The sequence below is a fragment of the Lissotriton helveticus genome, chromosome 4_1, assembly GCF_964261635.1.
Source record: "Lissotriton helveticus chromosome 4_1, aLisHel1.1, whole genome shotgun sequence".
Taxonomy (NCBI): Eukaryota; Metazoa; Chordata; class Amphibia; order Caudata; family Salamandridae; genus Lissotriton; species Lissotriton helveticus.
In genome coordinates this window covers 987,509,219-987,533,242 of record NC_136063.1, presented here as the reverse complement: position 1 = coordinate 987,533,242, position 24,024 = coordinate 987,509,219, and the positions used below count along the sequence as shown (strand labels likewise).

The 24,024-nt window shown below is 43.2% G+C and overlaps 1 long non-coding RNA gene across 1 annotated transcript in view; it reads left to right on the top strand.

Moving 5' to 3' along the window:
* Window positions 1–24,024, top strand: part of LOC144828951 (uncharacterized) — a 66,284-nt gene that overhangs the window by 32,263 nt on the left and 9,997 nt on the right. Inside the window, exon 2 of the long non-coding RNA XR_013610561.1 lies at window positions 14,884–14,968. This is a non-coding gene — a long non-coding RNA (uncharacterized LOC144828951). The remainder of the gene's footprint in view (window positions 1–14,883; window positions 14,969–24,024) is intronic.

Sequence of the window (24,024 nt, the reverse complement as noted above, 5' to 3'; positions counted from 1 at the left end):
ATCCCCCCTTTTTCTCCGACCTACCCTATGGACTACACACTCTTCTTCCATCTGAACCTTTTTGACACTCAACTCAAAGGACACAGGGCGAAAAGGACCTTTTTGACCAGAAACGCGAGGAAAAGGTCGTGCCCTGCAACGCGGGACCTAGAATAGAGCTGGACCCGTAGCTCCACCGCCGGTGCTCCACAGCGCCAACAAAAGACGACAAAGAATGCTGAGAACTCATTAACTTCGAACATTGACACCCTCAATTATCGTTTCTACTACGTCTCATTTCTCTCCCAGCCACCATTGTATTAATTATGCTCCAACCAAACATGAACAGAACTCACATATGTAATGACCTATCAATTTACATTCCGAACGACTATAAGTAGCTATGAAATGTACCCAATGCTCACACTACAGAATCATCTTTGTCTGTTATTGCATTACTATGGCTTTCCTGCAAACGAGTTTTTTATCGATAGACCCGCCTCCTAAGATGAAAGATTTTAAAATGTAATGTTTATAACTCCTTCACCTGGGTACCTACTTCTTTTCCTATGACCACCACAGTCGACATGAATTGGAAATAGGCCAGCAAGATGTCTTGGATATGTTAAAGGGAGGACTGTGGAAAATTAGTACGGTCTGGTAAACATTATCTGCGCCATCTTGCCTTTTTCCCCTGATGCCACACTTTTTGTCGTGCGCACCCGCCATTTTAGGTGCCTCGATCAGAACAAACCCTTTTGCATGCCACTGGCCCCCAGCATAGCCCTCCTCCCTCACAAAGCCCGCACTCTGACAACCCCCGCTCGCACATGCCTTGGGTCATAAACCCCTCTTCAGCGCAGCTCTGCCTCAGAACCCCATCCTGTCCCCGGCGCGACACCTCCCTTCCTTCCTTTCATGGTCCCAGGCCCTTTTTGATACAAATCCCCTTTTCCTGTGTGCCCGTTTGTCTTCCTCGTTCCCAGGCCGACACCTAGCTCTGCCGATACTGTTTATTGCCCCTCCCCGTACAGTAGAAAGCTTTCCTCATCAAAGGACCCTCGAGTTGATCAAAGCCCCCACCCTATGAGATCCGATCAAACCCCCACATTCCGTGAATCGGCGGAATGTCCAGCTGCGCGATAATCATCACCTGTTGTGACCGGGGTGGGGACTTCTGCTGTATATGTGTGTGGGAACGGGCTTGGAGCGGGGGTTCCGAGAATGTCTTTCCGTACATCAAAGCATTGCCATGAATATGTTATATGTAATAAAGCAATAAACCTGTGTATAAGAGGCCAGGCCTCAGAGATGCGGTTAGAGCACCTCATGACGATACCTGCTGTCTGAACTGATGTGTTCTCCTCCGGAGAGAATAAACCTTGTTTCCTGCCTTCCCGTCTCCAGCGCCTGCCTCTTCATTGATTAATATTTCGTGGGTTAAAGAGGCGATACCGCCGGGCAAATATCGATTGTCCCTTGACCTTAGATTTAACAAATATGCTTCAGTCATCAAAACTTTGGATAAACGTTTCAGTCTTAAAAGAAACATTGTTTTAGAACGTCACAAATATCTTCAGCGTGCTCAAACTCTTGGCGAATCTATCGATGATTTCGACGCTGCGTTCAGAATTCTTGCAGTCAATTGCAACTATAGAGAGTTCAGAGATGAAATTATACATGATCAGCTAATTGAAAAGACTTCCAACAAAAAAATTCAAGAAAAATTGTTATCTTCTGATGATCCTGACTTAGAAACTGCTCTCCCCTTTAGCCAGATTTATTGAACATTCCCAGTTTTGTGTGAAAGAAATGAGCAATTCTTCCTCAACTACAGAAGTGAAGTTATTAAAATCCATTTCCAAACCTACTAAATCATCATCTGTTAATGTTGTTAAACCATCTCAGGTTAGCGTTCCACGTTCCTCTGTAGTGACTTCTAACAAAACTAAAACTGAACAGAAGGATGTAATGTGTTTCCGTTGTGGTAGTACAACTCATCTTGGCAATGCCAAATTTTGTTTTGCCTTAAATCAAACTTGTTACAATTGTGGAAAGAAGGGTCACTACTCTAGGATGTGCAAAGAAGAATCCCGAGCAAATGGTGAAAGCCATCGCTGATGACTCAGACGAGGAGAACTATGAATTACTTATGCTGTCTTCCTGTCCATCTGCAATACCAGGCTGGAGGAAGAAACCATCTTCTTCCCAAGTGATTCCAAACTCTTGCATTCCTTGTCCGGAGGGGTGAAGGGAAACGCACCCTGGGAGGTTGAAGCCTGCACCACCAAGCTTTCAGGGGTGGGGTGTTGGCTGAGGAACTTTGGGTCACCCCGGGCCAGGCGATGGTGGTGTGCAATTGTCCTATTCACAGGAGCCCCTGTGCTAGGCTTGGACCATGTGCGTAGTAGGGCATCAGTAAGTATCTCATTGTAGGGCAAGAGGGTTTCAGATGTAGAAGTCTCAGGCTGAAGCACTTTGGTCAGAAGGGAGTTGGTGGAGAGAGCATGCCAGCATCAGGGGATGTGTCTAGTCTACTGCCCCCCCCCCCCCCAAGTTTCTCATATCAGTGCATCAGCTCTGTAGATAAATCCTGGTATTCCAAAGGGTCCATAGACCCATCCCAGTCCTCTACCGCGTCTGAAACATCATGAAAATGTTCAGGCGACAACATAGAACCCCAGGGTTCTACCGGAATCGGCATTGAGCGACACCGATCATCAGACACCGTGTAGTTGTGGCAAAGGATGGGTCTGGAACCGCCGGTGGGCCTCAGCAGCTCCGTAGGCACCGACTTAGAGTCCGGTGCCGGTGAAGGTCGCGTTTGCACAACCGGCACCGTCCCAGATCTAAAATTGGATCCCCCAGGCCCAATTGGCACTGGGGCCACAGCCAAAGACGTCGAATCAGATGGGCCCCCTCCCAACTCTGCGGGGGCCGAAGGCTCAAATACGTGCTGCATAGCCTCGTAAAACTCTGTATTTTGAGAGGTGGTTGCTCTGACTCCTGGAAAGTGGTGGAGGCGCGAAGTCGGCCCTGGTTCCAGCTGCGCAGAACCGTGCCTAGAGCGACGGTGCTCCTTACCTCTCTCGTCGACGGGTGACAGCCGAGGTGAAGATGAAGTTCGCTTAGACTACTTCTTCTACTTCTTGTGCCTCTTCCAAACCAGTGTTCCGAGGACCTTGAATGGGGCTCGGGAGCAGTCCCGCAACCTCCTCTTCTTCTATCAGGATCTCCGCAGAGTCTCACAGGATGGTGTTGAATGCCGGGCCTTTGGAGCTTTATAGCCTGCTCCCACAAGGCCTTCTAAACTGTGGCTCGACAGTCCGAGCACAACTTCGAGTCGAGCGCGAGACACCAAAGGCAGACGAGGTGGGGATCGGTAACTGACATGGCATCGTGACAGGAGCCACACAGTTTAAAACCTGCCTTACTCGAAGACGTCCCTTAGAACATGATGAAAAAAATCTTGAAGTTGACAAAGATCAAAAAACAAATGTAAAAAAGCGACAGAGGAGTAGCTCTTCCCGAAGAGACGTTTAACTGGCACGGAATGAAAAGAACTAACTTCCGTGCATCTGGGTGGTGCCTATATGGGTGACCAAGACATCATAACTAACGCTAATGACACCAAAGATGTCCCAGGGAGTGAATGGAGCCACCCAACAGCACTAGCTAGGGGTGTTGCTTGAGCAAAAGTTTCCTGATCCAGCATGGCGCCTGAGAAATTCTAAGGTAAGGCATCTGCAGCTAGAAGTCTCTATCGGATGCAAAGGTTTCTGGAAGAAAGGATTAGGGAAAGAACTGCAGAACAGCATGCCAGGCTTTCTAATAGAGATTATTTGTTGATTAAAACTATTTCAGGTTTGGAGCCACACCTAGATCTGGTAACAAACTGGTGGGAATGACAGCTCCTTAACAGATTTAGATTTGGATCCATCAGATGACTATGAAGCTTCCCTCTGAACCAATAGAACTCCGGGTCAATCTGTAATTGCCAGTGCAACAAACGTTCTTCTCAGACTTTATTGCATTTTACAGTCTTTTGCAAATTTTATGTTGTTTTTTCAAGAAAGTTCTTATTTCCTATTTTGAAGAAACTGGGTACACCTTGTGCAAACTCAAAATTATGTGTTCATTCCCCCTCGGTCTGATACCTTATTGAATCCTTTACCCCCACAATGCAAAGCTCTTAGAAATAAACCAGTTCCTGAGCAGACCTATTCCAAATATTCCAAAATTTGGTCCGTCTGACCCAATCAAAAGCACTACTCAGACCCATGAAGGATAAAAATAGAGCTAACCTGCCTCTTTTAGCCACAGTATATTTACTAGTAATGTGGTGTAGGTTGGGGCACTGCTCCTGAGTGTTTATCCCCTCTGTAAACCTGTATTGGACTGGATGTTCTGCCTACTATGTAAAACAATGCATCCCTACTATTTTGACAAAGAGTCTAGCAGCAAAATCTGCCTATAACACTGGTGATCCTGTGTGCTATTCTTTTTTGTAGATGGGAAGTATGACTGCAGTATACCAGGAGCTAGCAAACTTCGAATTTACAGTACAATTTAGAACATTAGAAATAACATGCACCCAGAACTTGATGTCTTTTTTATATAGCTCCATAGGGACCCCATGTGGATTGGGGGCCTTGCGCAGGGCTCTCTTTAACTGCCTCGCATACCTTATGAAGCTCAAACCCACTGTCTAAGAGGAAGGCTTGGTGACAGATAATTGACCCCTCCTGCAGTGAAGGCGCAGATGGTTTTAAAGTTATCGACCCACGAGTCGATGGTTATGTTTGTCCCCAAACCATCCGTCTGACAATCAATCAATTTAAGCCCATTAACGATTTTCCAAAAGCCCGTTATCTTTGGATACAGTGGAATTATGTGCGTTTCATATGTATCCTCTTCAATTGCTGCTGTCCTGATATTAATTGCTAATTTAAATTTAAATTAAAAAAAGAGCAATCTAAATGTAAATCGTTAGAACGGAAATGGAGAAGAGACTATGCTCCTGAATCCAAGAATGTTTATAAAAAGGCATTAAAAATATACCACAACCTCTGTATTGCCGCACGTGCCAAATTTGTCTCTACGTCCATCTCCGAAGCTGCGAACTGTTCAAAAACACTTTTTGGCCTAGTCAAGGAGCTTGCCGGCTCAGAGACACTAGCAAGACCTTGCTCTCTTCTTCACTCGCAAAATTGAGAAAATCTATCTGGATTTTGCGAACTCGCATTCGAGCAATCGCCTTCAGTCACAGTCCAGAATCGCCCCCCAGTCTTCACCCTCTCCCCACACAATAGACTCAACCTGTGCCGAACCTTACATTGAGCCTGTGGTCCTTATTTACCGCCTGGATTCCTAGCCTTTTCCTTTTAGATAATGTGAAATCCTTCTCTCCCAAGGATCCTTTACCAATCTCCATACTCCGGCAGCTTGATCCTCCCCATTTGCGCGTTATCCTGAATGTCCTTAACACCTCTTATACTTGAATCCACGGTCCCCTCTCACTGGAAACCCGCCATGGTGACCCCTCTTTTAAAGAAGCCCACCGCAGACCCTGATATACTTTCCAACTACCGACCTATCTCCCTTCTACCGGTCTTCTCTAAAATTCTGGAGAAACACATCCATTCCCATCACTCCCAGTTCGTTGAAACAAACAAAATCCTCCACCCATCGCAATCTGGTTTTAGAGCTGGTTTTTCCACAGAAATAACACTGTTGGGTGTTACGGAAAGGTTGCGCCACCATCTGGATGTTGGAGATACTGTTGCTCTCATACTGTTAGACCTCAGCGCAGCGGTTGACACAGTATCTCACCCCATATTAATCAACACGCTGAGGTCACTTGGCATCTGTGACTCAGCCTTAGATTGGCTCATCTCTTTCTTGGCTAACTGCACCTTTCAAATTTTCTCCGTCACTGCTAGATCTGACATTCACCTCTCACCCTATGGGTTGCCCCAGGGCTCCATCCTTAGCCCTCTGCTTTTCAACCTATACATCAGACCGCTAGCCGACATAGCCGAAGATGCTGGACTAACTCTGTTTACATTCGCTGATGACTCCCAGATTATCTTCTCTCTCTCTAACACCAATTCCAGCACAACTCTCCCCTTCAGTTAGGTCTTGGGAAAATTGCCTCATGGATGAATCTGAACCATCTGAAACTTAATGGCGATAAAACCGAGGTCCTGATCCTGGACAAGAACAAAGATCTATGGGGCCCACTACACTGGCCCGACGAGATGGGTACTCTCCCTCAGCCATCCAGCCACGTCCGCGACTTAGGCGTAACCATTGACAATTCACTGACCATGCACCACTAGGTGGTCAAAGTTACTGCCATTTGCTTTCCCGTCCTTAAAATGTCTTAGGAAGATAATCTGGTGCTGCCAGTTGCTTTCCAGAGAACAGTAGTTCAGGCCCTTATCACCTCGAGGCTTGACTACGGAAATGTTCTATATCTCTGCTCTAACAAAGCAGTGACTCGTAGATTGCAGTTGATACAGAATTCTGCAGCAAGACTACTCTGCCGGGTTACCAGAACCGCCTCCATCGCCAGCCACCTCCGTAACCTACATTGGCTCAGGGTGGAGAACCGTATTAAGTTCAAAGCCCTGAGCTATATGATCAAAATCAAAACGGGCACGGCACCACAGTATCTGCAATCTCTTGTCAGCCCCTATGTCCCTACTCTTTACCTCCGCTCCGCTACCCAAGAAAACTTTAATGTACCCAGATTCAAACTTTCCAGGATGGGAGGCAGATCTTTTACCTACCTTGTCCCCTGCCTCTGGAACTCTCTTCCCTTAGCTATCCGCAAAGAAACAATCTACACCCGTTTCCGCAGATCCTTGAAGACTTGGTTATTTAACCAATAATCTCTACAAACTGCCACTTCCTTTTCTCACCCAGTCCGTTTTGGCGCCGGGAAGCCCTTTTAGGGTAGCTGTCATGCCCTATAAATTCAATAAATAAATACATGACATTTGTATTTGAACCTCATTAGAACCCGTACAATGTTTGTTGAATTATCCTAATGAGAATTGGTATCTTTTCTGGTAGGGCTCAATAGTATTGTTTTTATTTGGTGGTTTAAGATATCAAAGGCGTCAACAACTAGGGACTTGAGTGATTACTTGATAATAGGTATTCCCTAATCAATTCGACCTGAGCATTAACCCTCCATCGGCTGTGCGTAGAACAACAGTTCCTTTGCAAAATTGACTTTTGACTATATCTGGGGAGCCGCAAGTCAGCCTGATTGGGCTATGATCAATATAACAATATTCCGTGGTGCCCCAGAACAAATCAAATTTACAGATAGACTTGAAATAAAAATATAGTCGAAGATCGTACCCTTGCACCAACTGATGAAGGTTGGGAGTTGGTCATTGCTGTCGCCCACTACTTTGGCAGTGTTATACATGCCACATTTTTCTTAATATGTAAACAGCTTCCCCCCCCCACCCCCCCTATGGTCAGCCTTGTGAAAAACAAGTTAATTTTGATTAATTTGGAAGTGATCGAGCAGAGTAATAGTTGAGCCTACTTTGGCATTAAAATGCCCCCCCAACAATAATATTAAAAACACAAGCACATACAGCGACCTATTGAAAAGCCATTGCAAAACTAGAAACAGAGTATCAATGTCATCATCTTTGTTATTTGGACTAACTGCATTATAAAAGTTAACAATAAAACAAAAATTATCAGAGAAGCCTACCCATACGATCTTGATCCTTGAGTCTGCAATGTGTATTGGTATGGTTACATACTCCCAAGATACTCAAAGCAAAGTTATAAGGCCACCTATAGCTGTACCAGAAGTGGAGTGAATTGCCAGACATAAAACCTCTGATAACCATCACGTTTTGTTATCAATAGACCAAGTTTCTTGGAAAATAATGAAATCACACTTTATGCAAGCCAGTCCTCTTTCCCTTGATTGGTCATAATGCCTGGGATGGTCCAACAGACTAACTTTACAGATAACCTCCTGCCTGCAACCCCTGAAGTGACTGATTTGTCCAGGCATTTGTTGTTCTTTGTCCATTGGTCGGCTCCCTTATTTATTCCATGGGCCTGTTGTTAAACAAATACTGGTTCCGTTAGCCTTGGGTTGCTTAAGCAAAGTAGCAGTATTAGAAGGCGCAGGGCCACACTGCAGATGCCTGTAAATAAAAACCCAAAGGTAATAGCCTGACCCAGCCCTCTTTGCAAGTGCTCTGTGAATTGTTAGGTGTTAAGCTCTGCGATGATTCTGGATATCTAAAAATTCATGCGCACACAATCGCCCCTATATAACTTATAAGGTTGTCCAATCTAATCTATGGACAAATAATTATCATTTCCTGAAATTGCGAAATCAATATATTTTACAAGCAAAACTTATTTTTAACTCATATTGCAGACAATGATAGCAATGGAACATTTATCATGACAGCTACTGCCAGACTGCTTTTGGGAGGGGGGAGATGCAACCAGGGTAAGGGAGATTTAGTGCTTTCTGTTTACAGGAGAGCCAACTTAGTAGGAGTATGGTCAGAACTGTTGTTTCTGTCGGTTGTACAGTGTACATACGCTCCTGGCACAGCTTTGGCTGGTGGTATTTTTCCAGTATTAGTAGAACCTGCTATAGCTACCGGATTTATATATTTAACTCTGGCACCACTTGCCGGTCTGTGGCCAGCACTGCAGAGTGGCACCTCAGGGGACATTGTGGTGTGGGATACATGGCAATAGCTAAGTAGTTTAGCCAGTTAAACTTCCAGTAAGTCTAATTTCTAATCAGTGGTGTAATACATATTTTGAACACAGTTGTAATTTTATACACTAAGAGGGCCCAGCTGATATTGTTAATGATCCCAATAGGTCTGGGGTAAGATATTGGTGCAACCAACCAAAGTTGTATGTTGTACAGTTCTTAGAAGGATGTTCTTTATGGTGGATGGGGCATTTCGCCTTCCTCTTTAATTTTGATGATGGCCCTCTATTATGTGATTATTCTAGTGGTGAAGATTCCGACAAACAAGTAATAATAGCATCGCCATTTTCCGTATTTTCCTGTAACTCAGTGGGGTGTGTATCTACAGTTGAGTTTGATGGTACATCATAGGTGTCTAAGGACAAGCGCATTTCAGCTAGATGAACTTCTTTGCCAAGCACTCTAACTGCCCTCACCAGAAACATATCTATTATAGAGCTTTAGGGTTCAGTCACAGCTTTTCTACTCAGTCTTTTTCTCTTCCCCATGTTGATCCAGGAGCCCAAAAAGCTCCTGGTGGTGTAGATAGATAATAAAAATAACTGTCTTTTATTTACATGTATTCGATAGAAAAAAAGAGTAGTAATGGATTCAAATATCTTTAATTGTAGATTCGAATGATAAAATCCTTTTGTTTAGTTTAGAGCCAAAAGGGATAGCTCAGCGCACCCTCTTCTGGGCGACGAAGGGCGAACACCAGCCTGTTATTATCCGGTCTTTGCCCTGGCACTGCCATGGCAGAACCCAGGCACGTCCCATGCTGCTGGAGGATTTTGTATACTTTAAGGCACAGCGGGGTTCCTCCTCTTCTAAATGGCCTCTAGCTGTACTATGAAGGCTGATGTCCAGGATCCTCAAGCCCGCCAGCAAGGTCTCAGTGTTTATCTTGTACTGTGGGATGAATTGGCACGCTTTGTAGCACAGCGCTTCTCCTACTCCTACAAATGGCCCCTAGGTACATTGTGGACCTTGAAGTTAAGACTCCTTGCATCCCTCTTTGCAAAGTCTCAGTGTTTATCCTGTGCTGCAGGAGGAATTTACACACTTTTTAGCAGGGCAACTACTCCACCAAACTGCCCCTGGCTGCATTTTGGGTGCTGAAGAAGATGGAGTAATTGGTGTTTTTATAGCACAACGGGGCTCCTCCCTTATCAGTTGGCTCCTGACTGCAGTATGGACCCCGAAGTCCAGACAGACTCCTTGTGCCCTCCAGTAAAGTCTCAGAAGCTTCTTTACAAGCCCTTTGCGCAGAGACGTTTTAAAGCATGGGCAAAGTGGGCCCTGGCCCCCAGCATTTTAGGGCCCCCCAGATAGAGCCAGCTCTGTTCTTGTCCTGAAGACCTTGAATACTTCTTAACTGATTTTCTTGTTACATACCTTTTAACTTTATTTTTAATATGGGTGATGTATTGAACTCCAGTACAGCTATCTGGCACAGAAATGTTTGTTTTCACCACCATGCACCAACCATAAAAACAGTTTAATTTAAATCAAAACTGGACCTCGCATATGAGAAATGGCAGGGGATGAAGAAGATTACTTGCAATAATATTAGTGCGAAGCTGCTGTATTATGATAATCAAATCACACATCACTATCCCTGAATATTAGATGTAAACACATTTCAAATTTGGACGAGCGTGCTTGTACACTGTTAGTGACCTGGCCAAAGAGGGCATGAAAGAGTTGAAATTGTTTCAGAAATTCAAAACTGTTACGAACAGTGCCCCCAAAAATACGTTTGGCCCAGGGCCCACGGCATCCTTAAGATGTCCCTGCCTTTGAGCCGCGGGTAAGTCACTTTTTCCCACATTAAAGGAGATGCACTGGGAGCGCAGGGGCTTGGAAATAATCCCCTCCTTGCGTGTATCCCATGCCTCAGGAGGAATCCATGTGCTTTGTAGCACAGCAGGACTCCTCCACCATCACCATCAAACAGTCCCCAACTGCACAGTGGGCCCTGAGGTCCAGGCTCCTCGCACCCACCAGCAAAGTCTCTCTTTTTTTAATTGCCTCTTTGCCATTGTAAGTCTTTAATGTTTTCAGGGTTCTGAGTTTCAAAGGTCAGTGCTTGGCTAATTACCATATTGATTTCTATCTCTATATATTTATATCTTGTGTTAAGGATTGTGATATGTTTAATTATATTTGTTTGTAAATATACATTCATTATTATTAATTAATAATCAAATAAAGTTATTAATGGAGTGATTGATTGATACAGGACTATATTTGTAGACCTCATTACAGTAAAGTAACTTTTATGTTTGTAAAAATAAAATCCCCATAAACGTTAATTGATACATTCTAATTAGCATCAATACCGTAACAAACTACACTACACTACAGATTCAAAGAGCAGGTGATGTATTGTTGTTTACGCATGCCTGCCCTTGCCATCTTTTCAGTTTAAATTTGATAAAGCATGACTCTTTCACAAATAAGGTCCTGGAACCTCTAATGTTTATAAAGATCTGCTGGTGCTTGTTTTACTTCACATCCCCCATTCTGCTCGCCCATGCATCACAAAGATTTGTTATGGAAGTTCAGAATAAGAACTAAACAAACAACAACACAAAAAATAACTGAGTGCACTTTACATGTGAGACTAGATCCACGTATAGAAACTATGTAAGCAAAATGTACTTAATGTGTTTTAGAATCGCAATTGTGATTTTGTTTTAAACATTAACCTACAAATAAAGCTTGAAAAAGCACAATATTATGCTAACATAATGAGCATAGGGGCTACCTAACAGTTTAAGAATGTTACAGTTAAAAATATCGATTAGGTAGTAATGTGCTTGATGGTCCGACTATCTTACATAAGAAGGAAATTATACCTCTTAGAGACATCTATTATCCATCTTGGTAAGACAAGGCCATGGCCCTTTTTAGGTTGGAGATTTAAGCTCAATAAAGTCTCTCTAATATAGATTAATTTTATTTTTTTCCGAAGTTTTTTTCTTGTAAAATAATTGTCCAACCTGCATGAGGCATTTTTCACAAAATAGGAATATGAGACTTTTAAAAAATAAAACAGGAAGAAATTTGACGGCCTACTGCTGCCTGTATGGGCCAATTGTGATTTAGTTCCTAGATTGAGAAAATAAAAAAATCTCTTTCACAATTCTTTTTTAAAGGAAAAGTGGGAGAAAAGCAAGACAAGGCAACTAGATATGCTTTAAGGATGCACGCTCCTGACTCCTCCAATATGCTATCATGCCTGTCAGTGTCGGTTGCTACAGTTCTTTTTAGCAGTGACTTAGGACCTGCCTAAATGCAAAAAAAATGTCAGATTTCTTCCATCATGGAGGAGGAAGGGTCGTTTATGCAAGAAATGTTTCCTACTTCTTCAGGGGATAGCCATTAATAATCACAAGCAGAGAATAGAAAAGCAAGCCAATCACATTCATTCTGTGAAAGGAAAATATAAATGTTTCCTAATCTATCGAGTCTCTCAAGGTGAAATGGCCGTTTTACATGATTTCTCAAAGTTTTTTGTGTCCAGTTCACCTCCAAAAATGACTATATCGTTTCTGATTCTAACACCTCCAACTATCTTTAAAGTTATTAATCTAAAATATTCCTAAAAAACTAAATATTTGGTAGAGTGTGACCTCATGCAATACTACATTGGGCGCATGGTCAAATGGCCTAACCTCTAATAGCCCTTACTGTGTCAGCCGTCAGAGGAGTATGTCAGTGACGAAGACAGATTAGTCTGTCACTGGCAAATTTAGGGACCTCTCATCTGTAAGTCACATGGCGACGCTTCAGTTTGTTGTAAAGGGTACTCCATCACCATTGAGATGGAGTACCCTTCCGCCAGGTGGCACAGAGAGATCATAAAAAAGATATTGAGTGAAATACATTATGGAGGCGTAACCAGAGGAAGGGTGGAAATAGAATAGAGAATGACTGAAAACATAAAGTGAATAACTGCACTACAGGTTTTCTTTACCACCAAGAAAGGAAGCAGACAGCAAGACCGAGATAGAGAATGGGTGTAAGAACATTGATATTTGGAAAAGATAATTATACTAGTGTTATTAAGAGAGATGAAGGAAAGGAAACAAAAGGCAAATGTTCTGTGCAATACGCAGGGAAATTTAGCAGAAAGAAACCATGGAAATGCCCTAGCAATCATAAAGCTGAAATTGAAATAAAAATAAAAAACCTAAGTGAAACATAAAGACTGAAGAAGAATAAAATGGGCAGACAGTAGGAGGATGGACCTGTGAATTTTAAGTCAAAAGTAAAAGGATGATAATTATGCAGAAATTAATTAGAGATGTAAGTAAGGCAGAGATGGTAATTAAATAGAGATAGAAAACTTGAATGGATAGATGAACGGATGAATGGAAACAAACATTAAGAAATGCGAGCGGAACAGAAGGCAAGTGGCATAAAGAGAAAAAGTAGTGCTATGAAAGGGTAAATAGATTGATTCAAACATAGAAAACCTGAGATCAAAGAATGCAGTTCAATATAGGAATTTACTACAATCAGGCCTAGGCTACTGGTATTCGCCCTAGTACTCCGGTTTACACCATCAATTGATGTTCCTCAATTTGGTCTTGTAGGTATCCTTTTGACTGTAAAACTCTTGCTTTAAGCATAGTAGTCACAAATAAAGCATGTTTGTAGATTTTTAGATCCTGATGTGTTCCAACACCACAGTATTCTCCTATGGCCAACCTGTGCCTATCCTCACACCCAGAAGTTGTACCAGAAAGTGGTTCTCAAAACAGTTAATGAGGAATGTGTGTAGATGACGTCACAAATGCTTGGGGCATATACATAGTAATGCTTTCTTTCTCAGTGTGGGTAGACTCCTAAGTCGATTTCTTTATGTCAAAAGATCTGTGTGACATTGAACGTGCTCCTCTCACTACTGTGATATCCAAAATATCATGGTACATAATATTGAATGCAAGAATATGGTTTTCCTTTTTAAAAACAGCAATATATTTAATATTGTGTTGTTTAATATTTTTGTATATAATATCTATTTGTGCTTTTTTGTAGTGTTCTGTATGATATGAATATTTTCTTTTTAAATATTTGACATTGATTTTTACCAGATTTAATTTTTTGTGCTTGGTAATATATTTAATGGAAAAAGAACAGATGATGGACGGAATGTTGAAAAAATCAAACACCCCTAGTCACAGATCTGGCTTCAATCCATCATTTTTTTGCTTGTCATGCCATTCCAGTTCAGACCCAGCCATATGCAAATCATTCTTCATTCTTCACCCTGTTCCCCATGGGAACAGTTCAGCCGTAATGCCAAACCAGGTACTCCTTGGACCAAAAACAAGCATCCCCGGACCGGTTTCCGGGTATCACCCCCTCAGCAGTCAGGCTAACTTGAATGCAGGTTAAATCCAAAGTTATTTCGCTCTCCATGCCATTCTAGTTTAGGCCAAGCCATATGCAAATCATTCGCAGGACGCTTGTTTCCAGTCCAGGGAAGACCTGGCCTGGCAGTTCGGGCTGAAATGTTCCCATCAGTTCAGAACGGATTTGCAAATGGCTGTGACCAAACTGGGGTGGCGTGGCGACAAAAAAATAATGGATTTAATCCAGATCTGTGATTGTAGTGAATGTTTAATTTGTTCAGCATTTCGTCCATCATTTGTTCTTTTTTATTTGGTCACCCTGAGTGAGAACGGTATGCCCAGCAGTTGGTCCCATGGTCACTGTGCCATTGGGTTCAAGCTAGCTTGGCAGACGAGAGGTGATACCACAAAACCTGTCCCAGGATGCCTGTTTCTGGTCCAGGGAGGACCTGATCTGGCCTGGCAGTTTGGGCTGGACTGTTACCATGGGGAGTAGGGTCATGACTGTGGCTGGGTCCAAACTGGGGTTGCTTGGTAAGCATAAAAAACAATGAGTTAAACCCAGATCTGTGAATGTGTGATTCTTCAGCATTCCACCCGTCATTTGTTCTTTTTGGTAATATATTTAAAGCATTTTATTTGAATTATTTTGTAAAAATGTTGGCAGGTTACTGAGTTTGTGGGGGAGTAGGGTGCGAAGTGCTTTAAAATATATACTTTTTACATTAATGTATATATTAGTTGGTTAATTAGCTTATTACTTTTTTTCCTCAGAGTTCTTGTGCTGGCAACACGAAAAAGTAACTTTGATTGCATTGTGTGGTAATAATCTATCACCGTCCGCACCGACTAAGTTCCAGTAAGCTTTCTCTTTTCTCTACTTTGTTGCATGTAAATATATTGCACATGAAAGCGTTAGTACATTGTTACATCCCAGCTGTTTGAAGCCATCCTCTTGCAATGTTACACTAATAGGGCTCAGAAAGTAACATAGCTTAGCATACACAAACCAAAGGTTTGCAGACTGCGTTATGTAACTTAATCACACCATTAAAACCAGTTTGTGAACTACACACCCCAAGCCAGCACCCTAAATATTAGAACATTCAAACAGGGTGTTGCACCCAGAAGTGGTTATCTCTCAAGGCAGAAAAAAGCTCAGTAACTAATCAATGTGACTGGAAGCATTGGGGAATGAACAAGTAGGGACACCCACTTGTATCACCAGTCTGAATGATGATAGCCAAAAGCTAAGAAAGGGTCCAATAAATTGAGGACCATTTTGAACAATTAGTAGGGCTTCAGAAGGGGCTGCAGGAGAGAGGCAGTCCAAGCTAAAAATAAACTCCATACAAACTTAGAGGCCCTCCCCAACTGGAAAGTCTTTAGGACCTGGAATTGGCATTAACCTCTTCAAGCGCAGTGCAAGAGCGTCCCTTATATTCAAGTGCTGAACAAATGACCTCAGTACCCCAGATGTTTCTCTACAGGAACCTAGAAGAGGGGGTACAGAAAAGAGGTGTTTAAGTTTGTGGTGTTCTTGTGTTATGACATCAATATTGGAAGGCATTTTGAACTTCAGCTGTATTATCTCATGTTTACTTTTATCGTATCCTGAGCCTCATCCGTGTCAGTTTAATTAATCTCTGTAGCATTATTATGCGCTATATAAAACACGCATAATAATGACCTCTTTTGCACTTTTTAGACAGTTTAGACAGACTGTGAAGACTTTGATGACTCATGATGCTCCCAGACATCCCTTTCATCTGCACACACCATTCAGGTCATAATCAAAAATAGATTAAGGGAAACAAAGATAACTAGTGAAATTCAAATTAAACAAGACTCTAAAATGGAATCATATGGCAAAAAAACAGATGTATTAGATAACAGATTGGGGTGTTTCACACGGGTTTGTCTGGATACTGTTTTCAGAGTATACAAGCTGGAAGAATGCATCAACATAATGGATATCAAGTATGCAATACAGGTTAAAACATTTCCTCGAAAATGCGAGGACCTACGAAATAATCTTGATGATCCAACTTGAAGATAATTAGAGTACCTGAAGGACTTGAACAAGACACAAATTACATAATAGTCAGAGATTTGTTAGACGAAAGCCGAGTAGAAAGTGTTCTTTATAGTTTTCCAATATGGATCTATTCATAGCTAACGCTCACAGGATACCCACAATGATACCATACGCTGGGGGCAAGTCCAGAACTATCTCCTTCTACTTTCAGGATTCTAAAATCAAAGAAGCGATTTTTATTATTTCAATGCAGAGAAGACAGATTACTGCTAAAAATGATTTGCCTTTTCTTTATTTCCCGATCTGGCATGGGAGATGTCTAAATGCCGGTGGGATTTTCTTATCAAGATTCTAGAATTCCATAAGTTTACTGACATCGGGAGAAGGTAATTATGCAATCCTGAGTGCAACTGTCTTAGAATGGAAATGAATAATTGATTCAGGACTTCTAAGCGTTGAAATTTGGTGGGGAGAGGTCTTGAGAATGGCTTCAAAGGATACTCCCAAATGCATCCAAAGGGAAGAAGGAAGGTGTGGCTCCTCAACCATCTAGGAGAGGCCCAGGAGAGGGACAAATGAGATATTGCAGAGATCCAAAAGCATGTTAGGTGACCATGGAAAGGGGAACTGTGCAAGAGATGGTGGAGAGGCAGGATAGAAAGGAAAAGGAAAATAGGCAAAAGATCATAGAACCCGGTAACACAGAAAAAACACTGTTCATTGATTTATGTCCAATACAAATTACTTCTATGAATGTTAAGGGAATTACTTTACAGCTTAAACAAAGTAGGATTAAATGGATATTAGGTACTCTCAAGCCCAATATAGTATATCTCCAAGAAAGATGGGTGGCAGTGAAGAACAGGGAAACGTATGCAAGAATTTATGCAGGGTTATTTTTTGACAGCTCATCACTTCGTCTAAAGGTACCAATATTTATTATATAATGCTGTTATCAAATTATTTACAAAAGGCCCATTCGGTGATGTGTTATAGTTGAGTGTAAAATAGAACCTACATTTCTGCATGTTTCTTCAGTACCTGGTCATAATGAAGGTAAACTAGCAATCCTTATGAAAATCAAGGATATACTACAAACGCTCTCAGATAAATTTATAATAGTAAACGTTTTTAACTGCATTCTCTGTCCCATTAAAGAAATGATAAACACAACTGGATGCTCTCGAATGACCAGAGCAAAACAAACTATCTACTTTTCATTATAAAATTTGTACGTTTGATCCACAGAGATGGGAAAAGTCAGAAGTTAGGGCACATACCATATTTTCCAGTGCACTCTCTCAGCACTTTAGAAATGTCTATTTTCTGGTTAGTATAACATTGTTATTGTGTATTTATATAGCACATTATCACCCAAGAGGTCTCTAAGCGCTGTCCAAGAGGGTCCAGGGGAGAGGGCAACGAGTCGGGCATGCTTTATATAGGGCTCCAAGCTTCCAGGAAGAGAATGGTTTTTAATCCCCTCCTGAAAGTGAGCAAGGTGGTCTCTTTACGTAGGTTTGCAGGAAGGCTGTCCCATAGAGGTGGCAGCATGGTTGAGAAAACTCTTCCTCCCAGCGTAGAACGCTTAAAACGTGGACATACCAGAAGACAAGCTTCTGAGGACCGCAGCTTCCTACTGGGAACATAATGTGCCAATTTATCCTTGATAAAATACGGGGCCGAGCCATAAATGGCTTTGTGGGTGAGGCACAGACTTTTGAACTTCACTCTTTGAAGTAGAGGCAGCCAGTGTAGATCCTGTAACAGTGGAGTAACATGTGTCCTCCTAGGTTTTTTGAAGATCAGCCTGGCTGCATCGTTCAACACGCCTTGAAGCCTGGCCAAGGATTTTTTTTGGCAACCCCATATAAAGTGAGTTACCGTAGTCCAGGCGGGGAAGTATCAGGGCCGAAACCGTAGTCCGTATAGTGAAGGGAGATAGCAGCGTTGACAGTTTCCGAAGTTGTCGTAGTAGCCCAACACAGGTTCCTACCACGGCTGCCACTTGTTGGGACATTGATAGCGTGACATCAATTTTTATCCCGAGACTTTTTACAAAGGAGGCAGGTGCAGGAGGCTGTCCCAATTTGCCGGGCCAGAACTGTTCGCTCCAAGGGTTTCCTGCCGTGGTGACCGCTAGCACCTCCGTTTTATCCGGGTTTAGTTTCAGGGAATTTGCCGACATCCAATTCACAGTGAATTTCAGAATTTCTTGCATATTCGCCTGCGATGAAGGCGACTGATCTATCTGAATCAGGATTTGGGTGTCGTCGGCTTAGTTGTATACCCTACAATCCAGCTGATTCAGCGCAGCGATCAAAGGCTGCAGATAAACATTAAAGAGCATTGGGGACAGCGCCGAACCCTGTGGCACTCCACAAGACAGCGTCCCAGGCTCAGATACCAGGTCTGAAAGTTGGACTCTTTGGGAGCGGTCTCTAAGAAAGGAAGCTAACCAAGCGCTGGCTGTGCCCTGGATCCCCAGAGCAGCAATCCGCGACATAAGTTGACTATGATTTACCATGTCAAATGCCGCGGAGAGGTCCAACAGGATCAAAGCACACGGCGCCTTCCTATCCGCTCTCATTCTCAGCTCATCCAGGATCGAGAGCATAACTAGTTCTGTACTGAAATGAGGCCTAAAACCTGCCTGATTGGGTTCAAGAAGATGGTTGGTCTCCAGGTAGGAAGCAAGAGACTGCAGTACATGCTGTTCAAGTATCTTGGCCAAAAAAGGCAGCTGGGAAATAGGTCTGAAATTCTTCAGATCCTTACCATCCGCGCTTGGTTTCTTCAGCAGCGGGGTCACTCGGGCCTCCTTGAAATTGCTCGGAACCTGTCCGGTCTCCAAAGAATGGTTCGGGAGCGGGAGCACCCTGTCCTTTATACTGGGTAGAGCCAATACATTTTTTTTAGGGGGGCAGGGATCTTCGGGGAGCCTGATTTCACCCTCCCCGCAAGTACTGTCAGTTGTTGGTCTGTAAGGGCCGGAAAGGAAGAGAAAGTGGCATCCACCACAGGGCGATATAATGTGTGCTCAATTATGCACGGAAAGTCGGGTATCCTTAATGGTCACCAGCAGATCGCTAATCTTTCCCAAAAAGTAGGTTTGAGATTTTTGGCAGTCAGATTGCCTAAAAGCCGGCTTATTCACCCTCTATTTCCTCAATTCATTTATGACCGTGAAAACCTCCTTCTGAGGGTTTGCTGTTTCCGTAATCCTGGTCTCATAGAAAGCAGATTTCCGCAGTACAATAGCTTTTTTTATAAGCTGCAAATTTTCCAGTATAGGCTGCATGTGTAATAGTCATTGGTTTTCCGCCACGATCTTTCGTATTGGCTATGCTGTCGCAGTGCCTCGTTGTACCAGGGGGCCACCTTGTTCTTATCGGCCACTCTTATCTTGCGAGTGGGCGCCTCAGACTCCACCGCTTCCTTGAGCGCTTGCAAGACAGCAGCACTTTCCATGTCTAGGGTGTTACTCTTGGGAGGGGCACGGTTGGAGAAGAAAGCCATTGAGTCACTGGCAGTCACTTTATTCCAACTACGCAACGTGCTCCCTTTCGGGGGAGGCTGTATAGGCTGATAGATAAGGGAGAGATGGCCTTGCACCAAGAAATGATCCGACCATGAGCAAGGGTAGATGGTTAGAGAACTAGGCAATGTAAACAATGCCCAAACCAGGTCCAGAGTATGCTCTTTCTCATGAGTGGGGCCCACCACCAATTGGTTCAGACCTAGTGCAGTAATGGCCAGCTCTAATTGTTGCTCCTGACCTTCCTTTGGGATGATTTCCCAATGGAAGTTAAAGTCTCCAAGTATTAACATTCTTTATAGCGGGAACGCAGGTCCTGGACCAGCTCCAGGAAAGGCTCCATAAAGCCGAATGGCGTGTGCGGTGGACGGTACACTGTCAATACTACAAGGCAATCTCGCGCAGAGCAGAGCTTAACCCCTAAAACCTCAGCCCCTGCAATATATTCCAGGCATAGAGTTTCCGCTTTCAATGCTTGGTTGGACAAAAAGGCGACTCCCCCCCCTAATATTGCTGGGTCTATTGCAGTGAATGGCAGTAAAATCTGGTGGCATTGCTGCTATCAGGTCCGGCATAGCATGCTCATCCAGCCAGGTTTCAGTGACACAGAGGAAGTCCAGACAATCCTTTTGCAGGACCGAAAAGACCTCTAAACTGTGTTTGTTTAGAGACCGAGTGTTTAGTAAAGCAAACCTGCAGTTCATATAGCCTGGTGCTTTTCCCTGCTTCCCAGTGGGTGCATTCACTGTTCTCCTCTGCAGGTGTCAGCAAAGGTGTGGTCTCAGTAGCCCCTGCTGTTTGAGTTTCGAAAGGGTGCGGGGGTGCAATATGTGGTTGTCTTTGTTCATCGCACGCAACTCCCAGTTAGCATTGCACAGGGTTGGTGCAGGGATGCTGGCCCCTGGTCCCGGCCTGTCGCAGACGGGCTTCCCCTTCGCGCTTGCGCCATCTTGGTTTTTAAAGATCCCGAGACTCCTTCCCAACCCACCACATGGCCCTGCTGTGCAGCGGTCGCAAGACTAGACCGCCGACTGCCGTAGTGCAGTAGGCGGAAGTACCAGAAAGTAACAGGTCCTATGGGGGCAGAGGCAGCTAGTTGCCAGACACGGAAGAATGCTAAAATAAACAGTTAAACACGGTGATAGCAGCAGTTATTTAAAATAAAAAATGCTTCTTGCAGCAGCGCGTCCTTTCACGCAGCCCACCTCTCACGGGCTTACCTCTCGGAGCGCGCTTGCACCCTCAGGAGTTTTAAAGATCCAGAGACTCCTCCCCAACCCACCACACGGCCCTGCTGTGCAGCGGCCGCAAGACTAGACCGCCGACTGCCGTAGTGCAGTAGGCGGAAGTACCAGAAAGTAACGGGTCCTATGGGGGCAGAGGCAGCTAGTTGCCAGACACGGAAGAAGGAATGCCAAAATAAACAGTTAGAAACGGTGATAGCAGCAGATTATTTAAAATAAAAAATGCTTCTTGCAGCAGCACGTCCTTTCACGCAGCCCACCTCTCACGGGCTTACCTCTCCATTGGCTGCATGTGTGACAGATAATTGTAATTCATTTTAGGTATAATTTTAGCCCCCCGCCCCCATGATCATAAAGGTAAATGACAATCACATGCAAAGCTAGGATGGGCCTTCCCCAAAGCTTAATTGCAGGATAAGATATGAATGCAAAAATTAAGATTGTTTGCCTAAGAATTTCTAACCATAAACTTGGATAGAGCCAGAGCTAGTATTGTATGGAATACTATGAAAGCCAGTATCTGTGCCTTCCCTCATAAATATTCTACAAGGAAGCCAAGCTTTCTCAGGGGGTGGATGTACAGTTATTGGCTAGGTTAACGGAAATGGAATATACCCATGCTCAGTTAATCATTGCTAAACACTCCTCTATATGTTGGAATATGGCTTGAAATTCAAGATTAAAGCACTATGTATTAGATACTGCAGAACACAAGATATCTGCAATTTGAACAAGGAGACAAAATGTAATCATTCTCTGCTGCTCAAACACTGCAATATATCACATCATGAACTAACTTAGACATGAATGGTAGAGACGGAAATATCTAACTACCTCTGCTGGGAATATCTAACTACCTCTGCTGGGTTAGTGTCTGCTTGTGCCCAATTTTGTTCTGAGCTTTACACTAATGCAATACTAATTATATAATTCACAATGCAATTGTTACCTTCATACAGCAAAGAAACGTGTTTAAGTTAACACATCAACATGATTCATGCAGCAACTTTTCAAGAACATTAGAGATAGCCCACATGCAATCCCTCTAGGCAAAGATGTATTACCTAGTGAGCTATACAAAATCCTACTATCAGAAATTGGACCTAATTTCCTCAACAGCCATCTAGAAATAAGGTCTAGTGGCCCATCCTCAGAAACCTGGAAGAATGCTTGCATGATGATTTTTGTGAAAAGAGTAAGGGCATGATTTAGATTTCAGCAAACGGGTTACTCCGTCACAATGGTGACAGATCTGTTATCCGCCGAAATATAAATCCCATAATATCCTTTTGAATTTATATTTCGGGAGATGGGATATCCGTCACGATTGTGATGGAGTAACCTGTCCCCAAAATCTAAATCAGGCTGTAAGTCTCCTTCAAGCATAAAATCATGTTGACCTATATCTATTCTATGATCATATTATAAAATTGATAACCAATTATTGAACATAGAACTAATCAGGATAGTGATGATGTAGATACACATTGGCATCATGGATTTATTCCAAGCAGTCAAAATACTCCTTATTGTAATTTAGCAGCCATTTTATTTGGTGGAGGCAAAACACTATGGCTACCTACACATCTGGTTTATGGATTTTGATGCTGTGAAGTCATTTGAGCGGGTCAAATGGCATCTTTTGGGTAATAGTAGTACTGCCTAACCAGGCAGGGAATGCTGCGCACTGTGCATGAGTGGTCCAGAGGGACCCTAATAAACAAAGATCGTGATTAACCAATAATGATATCAACTACATAAGTTTTTCCAAAATGCACTTATTATTCATTGTTATTCATGTCTTTGTGCAATTCATGGTGTATAATGTGCAGACATATATATACATCTGATTCAAACAACAATTAACAAGGAATTGTATACAATCATTGGTTCATTGCTTCATGAACCCTGTACAGTCGTGCTACACAAAACATTTTTTCGCAATTTAATCAAAGATTAATTAATTCTTGACAGCAGCCCGATGCATTTCGGGACAATAGTGTCCCTTCTTCAGACAGGAGATGGGCTGCAATCCGTGTTGCAAGCATCTGGGCCACTTCCAGTAAGCCAGGCAGAGGAGCAGTAGTAGTCTCAAGCAACAGGAGGCAAGCCCTTAGAGATATCACATGGAGTGTAGGCAGAGTACAGCTCTCCTTCAGCAGAGTCCGAGAGCAGCAGGCAACAGGGCAGGAAACGAAAAATCAGGCCTTCCTGATCAGCAGTCCAGTTGAACCCTTTAAGCGGCACAGCAGTTCTTCTGGCAGAGCTTCAGTTACAAGTCCAGTAGTGTCTGATGTTAGGGGATCAGAGACCAAGTACTTATACCCACAACTGTCTTTGATGTGGGGGTGACTCCAAAGCAGCTCTTTAGTGCACAAGAGTACCTTTCAACCCAGTCCTGTCTGCCAAGCTACCTGTGTGTGTGTGTGTGTGGGGTGGGGGTGGGGGTAATAAATCCTTTGTGTAAGGACAAGACACAGTGTATTCAAGTGAAGTGTTAGCCCCTCCCTTCCATCCCGCCCAGGGCAAGGTCATCAGAGTGCAGATGTATGTAGATGGGTACTCAGACACACCTATCCTTCCTGTGTTGTGGCTGCCTAAAGGGAATGTACAAAATGTAGCTGTCGCCCACCCCAGACATGTATTGAAAACTGGCTGTCGGGCACAAAGAGCAATACGTGCAGAGAAATGTCCACTTTCGCAAAGTGGCATTTCTAAAACAGTAATGTTAAACTTAACATTGATAGTAAAGAGGTGTTGTAATCTAACTATATTTGGGTGTATTCTGTTCTCGAGTTGGACACACTCCTTACAGTCTTTATATTTTGTTTGACCCGTTCCCCCCCTTCCCCTGCCTTTAGAATTTTCCATTAGGAGTTTGCCTTAGAATGTTCATGGACGACCGTTGGCTGTTTGGAGAGACGATGACTCCAATAAAGAAGGTTCTACTCTTTCCTCGTCATTGAGTTGTTTTTTTGATGATAATTGGAATAAGAGGATTTATCGTTACCATTCCAAAGATATGAAACATGATACAGCTACCCCTTTCTAATCAGGAATTACAGCTTTGGATTGTTTTATGGAATTTCCAAAGC